General features: G+C 44.0%; 1 protein-coding gene across 6 annotated transcripts in view; it reads left to right on the plus strand.

Annotated features, from left to right (window-relative positions):
- Positions 1-12,526, plus strand: part of TMCC1 (transmembrane and coiled-coil domain family 1) — a 125,558-nt gene that overhangs the window by 15,235 nt on the left and 97,797 nt on the right. For 4 of the 6 annotated variants that reach the window (XM_056524949.1, XM_056524944.1, XM_056524947.1 and 1 more), the window contains exon 2: positions 3,594-3,636. The gene's annotated coding sequence lies outside the window, so the exon portion shown is untranslated. Of the gene's footprint in view, positions 1-3,593; positions 3,637-6,288; positions 6,527-12,526 lie in introns of all 6 variants that reach the window. The other 2 variants (XM_056524946.1, XM_056524948.1) reach the window with 1 other exon arrangement.

Genomic DNA, 12,526 nt, shown 5'->3' on the forward strand with positions numbered 1-12,526 from the left:
CAGCCGGTCTTATGTGGGATCTACAGTTGTCGCCAAGCACATGTCCCTTCCATTTGCTATAGATGGCAGAGCTCAGGCGCATGGTCGATTGACAGCATCCCCTCTGTGTCTGCCTGATCAGGACCTGCCAAGAGCATACGGCTTCAGAGAAGAGCGTGGGATTTTGGTATCGGCACATGTCGTGCATCCTTTGTGCTTGGTTATCTGGCATCTACACCAGCCCCCCTCCCCCCCCCTTCTCCCATCTCCATGGGGTTATAGTTTAATCATCTTATGACACTTCAATTTATTTAATGGACCACATGTCAGGGCAGATGTTTGATTTGTTGAGGGAAAGGATGAAGTCGTCACATAAAGCCTCTATGAACAGCGTACACATGAGGGGTTAACCTGGGGGAATGCGAATAGCTTCATGGTGTTAATTGGGTTGGGGTATTGGATATAGGCCGCAAAGTATAGGGCTAAAATTGTCTGAAGAAAAAACTGTTGCCCATGGCAACCTATGACGACTTTTGTTTTATTATATCTAAATAATACTCCATTGGGGAAATTTATGAAAACCTGTTTAAAGGATGAGTGGTGCATTTGCCCATCGCAACCAATCAGATAGCTTCTTTCATTAAATGGTGTAGTTGCCCATAGCAACCAATCAGATTGCTTCTTTCATTATTCAGAGGCCTTTTTAAAAATGGGCAACTGCACCACTCTTCCTCTAAACAGGCTTTGATAAAACTCCCCTCTGTGAGCTCTTAAAGGAGTATTCCACAGAGATATAGAGTTTAAAAAATATATATTTTAAGTGCTTAAAAAAAAATACTCTTCCTTAGTAGGGATCGATATTATCGGCCCATATTCACAATTTTGGACGTTATCGGTATCGGCAATTACCTTGCCGGTAATGCCCCACACCACTCCCCCCCCCCCCCCCCCCCCCCCCATCCCCAGTTTTATAATTACTTGTTCCCGGAGTCCGCGCTACCTCTGGCGCCTGCTGCATCCTGTGTTACGCTGTACGCTGCGCAATGACGAGTGACGTCCTCAACGCGATGTCACCACCAATGCGCACAGTGACAGCTCAGGACACTGCTTGAGCCAGAAGTAGCGCGGGCCCCGGGAACAGGTAATTATTAAACCGGGATGGGGGAGGCAAAGGGGCTAGCGGCGGCGGTCTCTGGCTGGTGCGGTGGTGGGGGCGGTGCTGAAATGGCCGATAGCTTATACCGGAATATCGGTATAAGTTATCGGCCTTAAAGTCCACAGATTATCGGTATTGGTATCAGCTCTTAAAAAATCTATCGGTCGATCCCTATTCCTTAGTTACTCCCATACTGGTACCACAAATGTCTTCCGGGTTCAGGGTCAACATGTGGTATTGTGGGTAATGCCATGTACCATTCCCAAACCGAGAAGCTCTGCTAATCATGACTGAAGCTGAGCACTACTGCGGCCATTGACTGGCTGAGCGGGAAGGGCCTTGTATAGTAGGCTACTCTAGTTACTCCAAAGCACAGTTAACTAGAGAGAAATTTATCCGGAGTACCCCTTAAAAGTGTTACTGTCACTTATATACATTTTTAACATGTCTCACTGGTTCTCACAGAGTCTGCTGCAGTGGTGAGTTATGCCACATGCTTCAGTCCCCGCCTGACTGACCAATGCGACTGATGCTCGCTCTGTGCTGTAAGGGAGCGCATAAGCCAAATTGGACAGGCAGCTGGGGAGTGGATTAAGGCATACTTCAGCTATTAGGGGTGAGGCCTGGTGACAATAATGCTTTTTAAGGGTCTATTCACACTTGCAGGATTAGAAGCTGTGTTCAGTCATTTAGTTTACATTGAAATCTGCAGCATAAAATCCTGCATAGACCCGAAGTCTGAACGTCAAGGTGATGCATTTTACCTGCACTGATTTAATTATAACTAGCTAAAGAGCATTACAGTGATCCCTCAACTTACAATGCCCTCAACATACAATAGTTTCAACATACAGTGGTCTTTTCTGGACCATTGTAAGTTGAAACCAGACTCAACATATAATGTACGGACAGTCCAGATCTGTGAAACTTGTCAATGGCCGGAAGAACTGACCAATCAAAATGGGCAATTTACTGGTAAAACACCTGTATTACTGAAGTGTATGCACTGACTGGTGTCTGGTAGCGCCCCCTACAGTACTGGGAGGTATTACATGTTCTGTACTCTTTAGCTGTACCAGGGTTACCTGCTCCTTTGGACACCAGCTAAGGGCGACTCCATGTTACTTTTTAAGGACATTGCATGTACTGTACAGGATCCTGAAGAAGCTCCTGTCCTCTACATAGACCAGTGTTTTCCAAGCAGGGTGCCCCCAGCTGTTGCAAAACTACAACTCCCAGCATACCCGGACAGCCTTTGGCTGTCCGGGCATGCTGGGAGTTGTAGTTTTGCAACAGCTGGAGGCTCCCTGCTTGGAAAACACTGACATAGACAGTGATTACAGCTCTCATTAGATCTTTCTTACTTTTAGATGTAAGGATTTGCTTTATCTATATTAGTTATCTACTTATTTTTCTTTAATTCTCACTTTTTTTCCTATTTTTGGATGACATTTTGGGGCTTTAGAACCAATTACCAGGTTTCCATAGGTTTTTTTTTTTTCCCTCCTCCTTTTCTGCTCAGGTCCCGTCATCTGATCAGAGTTTGCGAACCAAGCTCCAACATTGATGTGAACGAGGTCTCGAAGTTGAAAAACTGTAGTGCATTGTAATAGAACGAAATCTGGTATAAATGCTGCAAAAACACTGCAGGGTCTTCTCTTTAGCTGTCGTAGACCCATTTCTAGCCCCCACCAGTAAGAGATCCTGACAGGCCTTAGACAGCTACAGTTGTGCTATACTGCCATTTGTTTTATTGGGGGGTTAGCCCATTTTAAGAGGTGTGTGTGTGTGTATATATGTGTGTATATATATATATAATATATAAAATATATCAAACACTAAAGCAGCAGAAATTAAAAAAAAAAAAAAAAATCTCCATGTTGTGGTAAAAATCTACGTGGAATCTCCATCCTGTGTGGGAATACCCTAAATCTCCTGCTCCACCCCCCAATTACTTTTTACTTGCCGTACATTGATCACTCCAGGTTCCCAGTAATGGTTGTCGCTGAGTCTCCAGCAGATCTCTCGCTCTTCATTTGTCTCGTTGCGCCAGTTATTTTTGGTTCCGGCCTTGTTCTGTGAACATCTGTACCGACCTCTCTGCGAATATGTCACTCATCTGAGCGCAACATTCCAACACTCAGGACCTCATGCCACCGAGATCTGCTTGGCACAGTTGGTATCTTCACTTAAATATTTCACTTTTGCTTTAACTTTATTACAGAGTCTGTGGTGCTGGAATAACTGGTCCAGCCGGTTCTTTCTCTAAGCGTTTTTCATAATACCCACCCTAAATAGTACGTTCTGTTCATTTTAACTGGCTGACCTGGGATGGGGCTGTTTAACCTCTGCCAGTCATGTAAGGCAGGTGGAATTTGATTTTTATTTATTTTTCTCAGGGTTTTGCAGAAAAACTTGTAAAGACTGATGGTGATTTATTTGTCTCTTATTTCTACAGGTAACTCTATAGTGTCTGCATCTGAAGACTGCAAGCTCCCCAGGTGAGACATGTTATCTGCTTTTGACTAACAATGGCCCAAACATACAATATTTTTAACATACAGTGGTCCTTTTTGTTCTTGGGCCATTGTAACTAGAAACAATAACCAACATACAATGCTACAGACATTACAGATCTGGGAAACATGTCAATGACTGGAAGAACTGACCAATCAGAATGGGCATTCACTTGGAAAACACCGGTATTACTAAACATGCGGTTCAGTAATAATGGTGTTTTACCAGTGAAATGCATGCAGCACTGCCTCGCAATCTGGAGGCGCCTCCCTACAGTACAGGGAGGTACTACAGTTTCTGTATTACTCTTTACCTGTGCTGGGGTTAGCTGCTCCTTCGGAGCAGTAGGTGGGTGCGGATTCACTTTAAATTTTTGTGGGACCCTGAATAAGCTCCTGTCCTCTATATAGACAGTGATTTTCAGGTTCCAGCAGCTCCTTATTTCTTTTAAATGTAAGGACTTGCTTTTATAGGGGTTAAGGCTACCACCCCGTTATCTCCCGTAAGGTGCCCCGCTCTCCTTATGAATGGAGGCGTGTTGACACCATGATGTGGCCAACACGCCTCCTCCATGCATCTCTATGGAAGAGCCGAAGATACAGTGCTCGGCTATCTCTGGCTCTGCCATAGAGATGCATGGAGGGGGGCATGTCCCACCTCTTTAAGAAGACCACCACGGATTTTCTGTGACCACTTTTCAGTTTCGCATTTATTGTGCCTTCTCTCATAATACCCACCCTCCCCTCCTGAAAGCAACTGACTAAAAATCAGTAGCAGGTAAGTGCTACCCATTGGCTATATCTTAATATCTGTGTGCACATTTATTTATAATGTAGAGGATGAAATAAGTATTGAACACATCACCATTTTTCTCACTAAATATATTTCCAAAGGTCCAATTGACGAGAAATTTTCCCTAGTTGGAAACAACCCAAGTAATCTATACATAAAAAACAAAAAAAAACAAAACAAAACAAATAAGCTTAGAAATACATTTTTGTAATAATGTAAAAAGACACAGGGAAAATGTATTGAACATATAAAAGGAAGCCCCCTGTCAGTGCAAATTTTATATCAGATGGTTCAGTCCAACTGATGGTGTCCCACAAGACACATGATGGATAAAAGCAAAGAGCTGTCTCAGGACCTTCCTAATTGTTGCAAACAACACTGGTATTGGTTACAGGAGCATTTCTAAGCTTCTGAATGTTCCAGTGAACACTGTTGGTGGAATACAGAAGGTGCTCCTTGTAAGACACAGAGTGAAAAGAAGAATAAGAGTTGTCCAAGAGCCAATGACAAGTTGTGAAGCGCTTCAAATAGACCTGGAATAAAGCAGGTAATGTTGTCTCAAAGAAAAGGAAGTGATGCACTGACATGGCCTGTATGCAAGCTCACCACACAAGATTCTATTGCTAAATGAAAAGCTAATTTAAAGTTTGCTGCATAACATTTGGGAAAGCCAGTGAAATACTTGGATAAATAGTGTTTTCAGATGAGAGCAAAATGGAACTGTTTGATGGGAACATCATGGTGTTGCGTGGCTTTTCAGCAAATGATACTGGCAATTTTCACATAAAGGATGAATGAGCAAAGTTACCAAAAGATTCTTGACAAGTATCTGCTGCCATCTATCAGGACGATAAAGATGAAACCAGGGTGGACATTTTAGCAAGACAATAATCCCAGACACACAGCCACAGTCAAAGAATGGCCCAGCCAATCACCTGACTTAAATCCCATTGAAAATTTACAGAAAGAACTGAAGATCATGAATCATAGAAGAGGGCCATGGAACCTTTAAGATTTGAAGCCTGTTTGTGTGGAAGAATGGGCCAAAATCACACCAGAGCAATGCATTGGACCATTTTCCCATATTGAAGGTGTCTTGAAGCTGTCATTACCAACAAAGGCTCTTGTACAAAGTATTACATAGAAACATAGAATGTGTCGGCAGATAAGAACCATTTGGCCCATCTAGTCTTCCCAATAATCTGAATACTATGAATAGTACCTGGCCCTATCTAATATGAAGGATAGCCTTATGTTTACCCCATGCATGTTTAAACTCCTTCACTGTATTTGCAGCGACCACTTCTGCAGTAAGGCTATTCCATGTATCCACTACTCTCTCAGTAAAGTAATACTTCCTCATATTACATAAATATCAGTAAGCGTGTTCAATACTTCTCCCTGTGTCATTTCATATTATTTCACATAAATTAAATTCTGAGCTTTTGGTTTTTGGTATATTTGTATACATGGATTGTCCTTTAATGCTTAAAGAGAAACTGGCAGACTGTTCACGTGCACTAAACTCAATATATTGGATTATAGTGCGGGTGAACACAGATTAAAGGGGTACTCTGGGGAACTAAACCCATAGCCCATCCTTTCCCTTTATTTGTCTAAATATCATTAATTAGCTATATAGAGCAGTTTCCCTCTTTCAGGTGTCACTAAAATGCAGGAAGTGAGATAGAGACCTTATTAGATCCACCTTGACTTTGTGCAAAGCCCTCACTTAGACTAGCCCCCACCACGTGTATTGTCTTGTCTAGGGGTCTGGCTTCACAGCCACGCCTCCCCTTGCTGTGTGAGAATTTGCACATAACGCTGCTCTTTGCCTGCTATAGATCTAATCACTGACAATGATGCCTGATGAAGCAGCTGGTCTATGCTGCGAAACGCGTTTCATTTTGGGAATAAACCTGTTTGCCATTACCACCTGTGTTGATCTGTCCAGCGCTGTGTTTACCCACCATATCTTTGAAGCAAGCCTGTCTCCTACCCGTTGAATTGTGCGGAAGGGCTGCAGGACGATCACTTTATGCCACCTTCCATGGTTGTGTATGGGGTACACAACCTATTGGGGTAAGCGTATCTCTTACCCCACCCTTCCCCTCATTGCATTGATTTCTATGGAGAACTTTCCATTTTAGATTCTGCCATTCAGAGCATCGCATGATTTATTGCTGGGGGGGGGGTGAAGGATAGCTTGAAGGTAAAGACAGTGTGTGCTGCTCAGTGTTTGCAACAACACAGCTTGCACCCAGATAGTAAAAGCAGTTGGCTGACAGCCATTACACAGAGCTGCACTGACTGTTGGGAGTTGCAGTCTGGGCTACAAGCAAGGAAAAAGAATATTCAGGAGACAACAGGGGCCACAGAAGCTGGCAAAATCACAAGGATAACTATAGGGGACACAGAACTAGTATTGTGGTGGCTTTGGGGCTCTCTTTTTCTTCCCCCAGAGCACTTTATTTAAAAACAAAACAAAAAGTTGGAGTATTTGTAGACTTATACCCATTCATTCTTCTCTTCCTATTGTGCAGCTTTGTGCAATGGAAGCAGGGAGCCGGCTCGTCGAGCTCCCCTGCAAATCTACAAATACTCCACAGGTTAAAGAAACAACTTTTCACCTGCACTATAACCCAGTATATTTGGTTTAGTGTGGGGTAACAGCCTGTCAGTTTCTCTTTAAATAAATGCACTTTAGCAGTCTTCCATCTAGGATTAGTATTTAGCTCTGTTCTTTCTGAGCTTCTGTGTCATGAATAAAATGTCAGAGCTGCAGAGAAAGATCACCCTTACAGAGCAGTGGGAGACACACAGCTGAAGGTTTGTTGCAGTGTTATCCAGCCTAAACAATTCTCTTATGAGCAGAAGAGACTTTTACCTGCACTTAGATTTAGGTCAGGATCGTTCACCAGCCTCTGGATAAAAATAAGAATGTTCCTATTCGCTGGTGACAAATATATATGTGTTTATAGGGGTTTTCCAGGCAGACAGATGATTTTGCATTTGCTCAGGGAGTGGATAGGATTTTAATAAATAAATAAATTAAATAAAAACTTGCTTGCGTCAGTATTACGAAACTTCTGTTCTCTCGGGTTTGGTAAAGTCTCAATGTGTGTACATTTTTAAAACTACCCACTCCCTGAGCAAATGCAAACACCCTGTCTGGATGGATAATCCCTTTTTAAAGGGGTATTCCAGCTTTATACATCTTATCCCCTATCCAAAGGATAGGGGATAAGATGCATGAACGCAAGGGTTCTGCTGCTGGGGACCCCCGTGATCTCTGTGCATCCCCCGGCATACTGTGCTGGGTCCTGCCTCAGAGACGGGGCCGTGATATCATGACCACGCCCCCTCCATTCAGGTCTATGGGAGGGGGCGTGGCCATGATGTCATATCCCGGCCTCGGGGGCAGTGCCCAGCACAGAATGCCGGGGGCTGCACAGAGATCGTGGGGATCCCCTGCGATCATACATCTGATGTATAAAAGCCAGAATACCCCTTTAAATGGTCAGACTGTCAGTTCCCAGTTGTGCCACCTGTTTGCACTGGTATTTGTAGTGCCATGTTTCTCATACACCTGCTGGCTGGTGCTGATGGTGATCATTGCTGGATGAAGTCTTTGTTTTTCTGGTGTGTTGGCCTCCCACTCGCTCTCCCACTTCATCCCCAGATTTGATGCTGCATTTCACATCTAGCAAAGATCCCCGCTGCCTGCTTACTGATGCTCAGGCAACGTCTGTTCCAGCCTCCACATTCCTCTAATCATTCTCTCCTACTCACTGCTCCTTGGTGCTGGGGGAGGGGGCACTGGCACAAAACCCTTTTTTTTTTTCTCTCCTTTTTAATTGACTATTTTCTTTCTTTATAACACCCCGGCTGGTAAAAACCTTGCAGCAGAGTCTTTGTGTGTGCTGCCTTATGCAGAGTGACACTGCCTGCCTGAAGTGAGGAGGCCTCCATCTACTGTACATAGATGGGTATATGACTTTAATCTACACCTTATTGTCTAATGATCCCCCAATTTTACTTATGGACTCTAATTTTGCTATTAGAGTCCGTAAGGATCACCATAATTGTAACCACTTGTGTGTCCTCTTCACTGTGGATTGTATTCATGAAACAGGAGGCTCAGGGTGAACAGTTTAGCTGAAATGTGGGGTACACAGGGCAGGAGTATAGACCTGGTAGGAAGGGTGCATGGTTTACATCATTCTGTGCGGGGGGGGGGGGGGGGGGGGGGGTTCTGGAGTAGGTCACTGAGCTGTTGCCTCTGTTACTGAGGATCTGCTTCTCCATTAGATCTAATAAACCTTCCTATATTGTACTATGGTACTCAGTGGGGGAGATTTATCAAAACCTGTGCAGAGGAAGAGTGGTGCAGTTGCCCATAGCAACCAATCAGATTGCTTCTTTCATTTTCCACAGGCCTCTTTAGAGGCCTGTGGAAAATGAAAGAAGCAATCTGATTGGTTGCTATGGGCAACTGCACCACTCTTCCTCTGCACAGGTTTTGATAAATCTCCCCCAGTGTGTACACTAGAAGCCTCCATACAGCTGTACGAAGGTTACAGATATATAGTATATTCTAAATATCGAAGCCTGTAAAAAAAAAAAAAAACTATTTTGTCCATACACGTTAGATAGAAGTGGGTAGATGTTCATACAGTGGAGCTAACAATTGTCTAGTGATGAGTTGTCAGATGCAGCGGAACACAACCCATTTTAGTCCATGTTTGCCATTGCAGTACAGTGGTCCCTCAAGTTACAATATTAATTGGTTCTGGGACGACCATTGTATGTTGAAACCATTGTATGTTGAGATCAGAACTCTATGGAAACCTGGTAATTGGTTCTGAAGCCACCAAAATGTCATCCAAAAATAGGAAAAAGTGAGGATTAAAGAAAAATAAGTAGATAACTACTATAGATAAAGCAAATCCTTACATATAAAAGTAATAAAGATCTGCTGGGAGCTGTAATCACTGTCTATGTCAGTGTTTCCCAAGCAGGGAGCCTCCAGTTGTTGCAAAACTACAACTCCCAGCATGCCCGGACAGCCAAAGGCTGTCCGGGCATGCTGGGAGTTGTAGTTTTGCAACAGCTGGGGGCACCCTGCTTGGGAAACACTGGTCTATGTAGAGGACAGGAGCTTCTTCAGGGTCCTATACAGTACAGGCAATGTCCTAAAAAAGTAACATGGAGTCGCCCTTACCTGGTGTCCAAAGGAGCAGGTAACCCTGGTACAGGTAAAGAGTAGTACAGAACATGTAATACCTCCCTGTACTGGAGGGGGCGCTACCAGACATCAGTCAGTGCATACGCTTCAGTAATACAGGTGTTTTACCAGTAAATTGCCCATTCTGATTGGTCGGTTCTTCCAGATCTGATTGGTCAGTTCTTCCAGATTCTTCACAGATCTGGACTGTCTGTTCATTGTATGTTGAGTCTGGTTTCAACATACAATGGTCTTTTGTGGACCATTGTATGTTGAAACTATTTTATGTTGAGGCCATTGTAGGCTGAGGGATCACTGTAATGCAAACCAGCCACACATGATCAATGACATCAGGTAAAGAATAAATGTTGTTTTTCCAAAGAAGAACCTTCATAGTCACTCCTGGATGAATATTTCAACATGGCCAACTTAAATCGTTACTGTCATTAAAAAGTTTCTTTTGACTTGCTAAAACTTGTTGTTCGCATTGGGTCTCACTCTTAAAGGAAAACTGTTACATGTTCACTCCTGCACTAACCACAGGTATTGACGGTTAGTGCGGGGGACGCGGATACGTATGATCCCTACCTTGCCCAGATCTGTCCAGCCGTTCGCCCGCAATATTAGTTTTTCTTTATATGTAAATGTGGCTTTAACTGGCACGTGCAGGGTTTTCAGGAACCTAGTGGCACTGTGATTTGAGCGCCGCCCCCCGATTATGAATATTCATCCCCCCCTCTCTCCGGCTCTCCCCGCCGCTCCTAACTGGTCTTCGCTGCGCGTGTGTTGCTTCCTGACATGCGCAGTGAAGACCAGTTCGGAGCGGCGGGGAGAGCCCGGAGGGAGGGGGGATGAATATTCATAAGCGGGCGGCGCTGACGTCATAGTGACACTAGGCTCCTGAAAACCCCACCCATGCTAGTTACACCCACACTTGCATGTATATACATAAAGAAAAACTAAGATTGCAGGCGAATGGTCGGACGGATTCGGACAAGGTAGGGATCATATGAATCAGCGTCCCCCACATCTGTCAGTACCTGTGGTTTTCCATTAAGACCTGCTGCGATTGTGAGATATAAGCCGGGAATGCAGATGGCATTGCACCCTAGTTTCTGGCGAGCAGATACCTTATCTGCATAGACTTCTACTGTATGCATAAAAAAGTCGGGAAAAGAATCCACCTCCCCGCTTCCCCGGCTAATATGTAACCAATTGCGGCAAGTCTTAGGAGTGAGACTCGATGCGAACAACAACTTTTTACATGTCTGAGAAATATGTCAAAATTGGTTTTTTAATAACCTTTGTTTTCAGACCCATAAGAGCAAATTTGTCTGGACTTTCTGTATGGGGGTGAGACACTCAAAAGATCATGCAGTGGAAATCCAGCCTTCCTGATCCTTCTTATCTCACAATCATTTTGTTCTCTGGGGATAAGCTGCTGATAGGGGTGTCTGGCAGTGGCTTGACACCCCCATCCACCACCTTCCCTCTGAATGGGGAGCATCAAGCAGCTATAATTACCATACCTAGCCCTTCTTTCCCCTGATATCTACCCTCCAGGGAAAGTTGGGAATCTGCCATACACACTAGGTAGGGATACATATATAGAAAGGGAACAGAAAAGGGAAGAGGTGCTCTAAGTGTAACAATTTCCCAAATAAATGTCAGTGCAAGAAAGGCAGATATGTGCTGTTGAATATATGGTGAGATTGCACAGTCACCTTTCAGTGTTGCGCTGCAGGCACCAGGGCTGTGGAGTCGGTAGATAAATGTTCAGACTCCGGAATTTTCTGTGCTTCCAACTCCTCTGTATTAATGTGTGAATGTATTTTATACATTCCTTGAAGGAAAGAAAGGCAACATACATGTCATTACTACAGAACTACTGGCTGGGAAGCCAACAGTCTACTGTATTGAACAGTTTGTGTGCTGATCTGCTGCTGAAGATAGGGCAGTGGGAGGATCAAGGAAGGGGCATTTATTATAAAACATGATTTCCCTAGTAGAATCCCATAGTCAAGTTTAAAGGGGTAATCCGCCCCTAGACATCTTATATGAGATTATATATAAGATGTCAGATCGCTGGGGTCCCGCTGCTGGGGACCCCCGGGATCGCCTATGCGGCACCGCGCTATCATTACTGCACAGAGCGAGTTCGCTCTGTGCATAATGACGGGCGATACAGGGGCCGGAGCATCACTACATCACGGCTCTGCCCCTCGTGATGTCTAGGGGCGGAGTACCCCTTTAAGCTAACAATAGAGTTTACAAGTTTTTATAGCCTTAGCTGAATGGCAGCAGTTTTTCCAATGGTTTACAGCTTCAGTCTTGAACTATTGACCCTCCATTCCCTTCACTTATGCAAGTGTCTCTAGTCCTGCAAAAAACATATTACTTAATCCCTTATCAGTGAGAGGCTAGGTTACCCATGGGTTCCCTGTAACAGCAGAACACAACACTATGGAAAGTATAAGTATTGCCGCTCCTAATTGTGCATTGCGTGCCAAATAGTAAAGCACATGAAAAGCTTGCTTCTTCACGGTCACTTAACGTGTTTGTTTTGCGGTAACATGAGGCACTGCATGCATTGGTCTTTATTCTTATAGTAGAGAATTCATTAATTATAACTTTTTGTTAATTGGGACATTTAAAATTGCTTTTTTTATTTTTTTTTATTCCAATCTAAATTTAGGAGTCGGTGCATTGTTTGCCGACTCCGACTCCAGGTACCCAAAATTTCGTCCGGCTCTGGCTCCGACTCCACAGCCCTGGCAGGCACAACACTGTGATGCGCATGGATGAGTATATATACTCAAGATAAGTCCTTGTGGCAGCCTTGCATCCTGGTCCCG

Source organism: Hyla sarda, chromosome 6 (genome assembly GCF_029499605.1).
Source record: "Hyla sarda isolate aHylSar1 chromosome 6, aHylSar1.hap1, whole genome shotgun sequence".
Classification (NCBI taxonomy): domain Eukaryota; kingdom Metazoa; phylum Chordata; class Amphibia; order Anura; family Hylidae; genus Hyla; species Hyla sarda.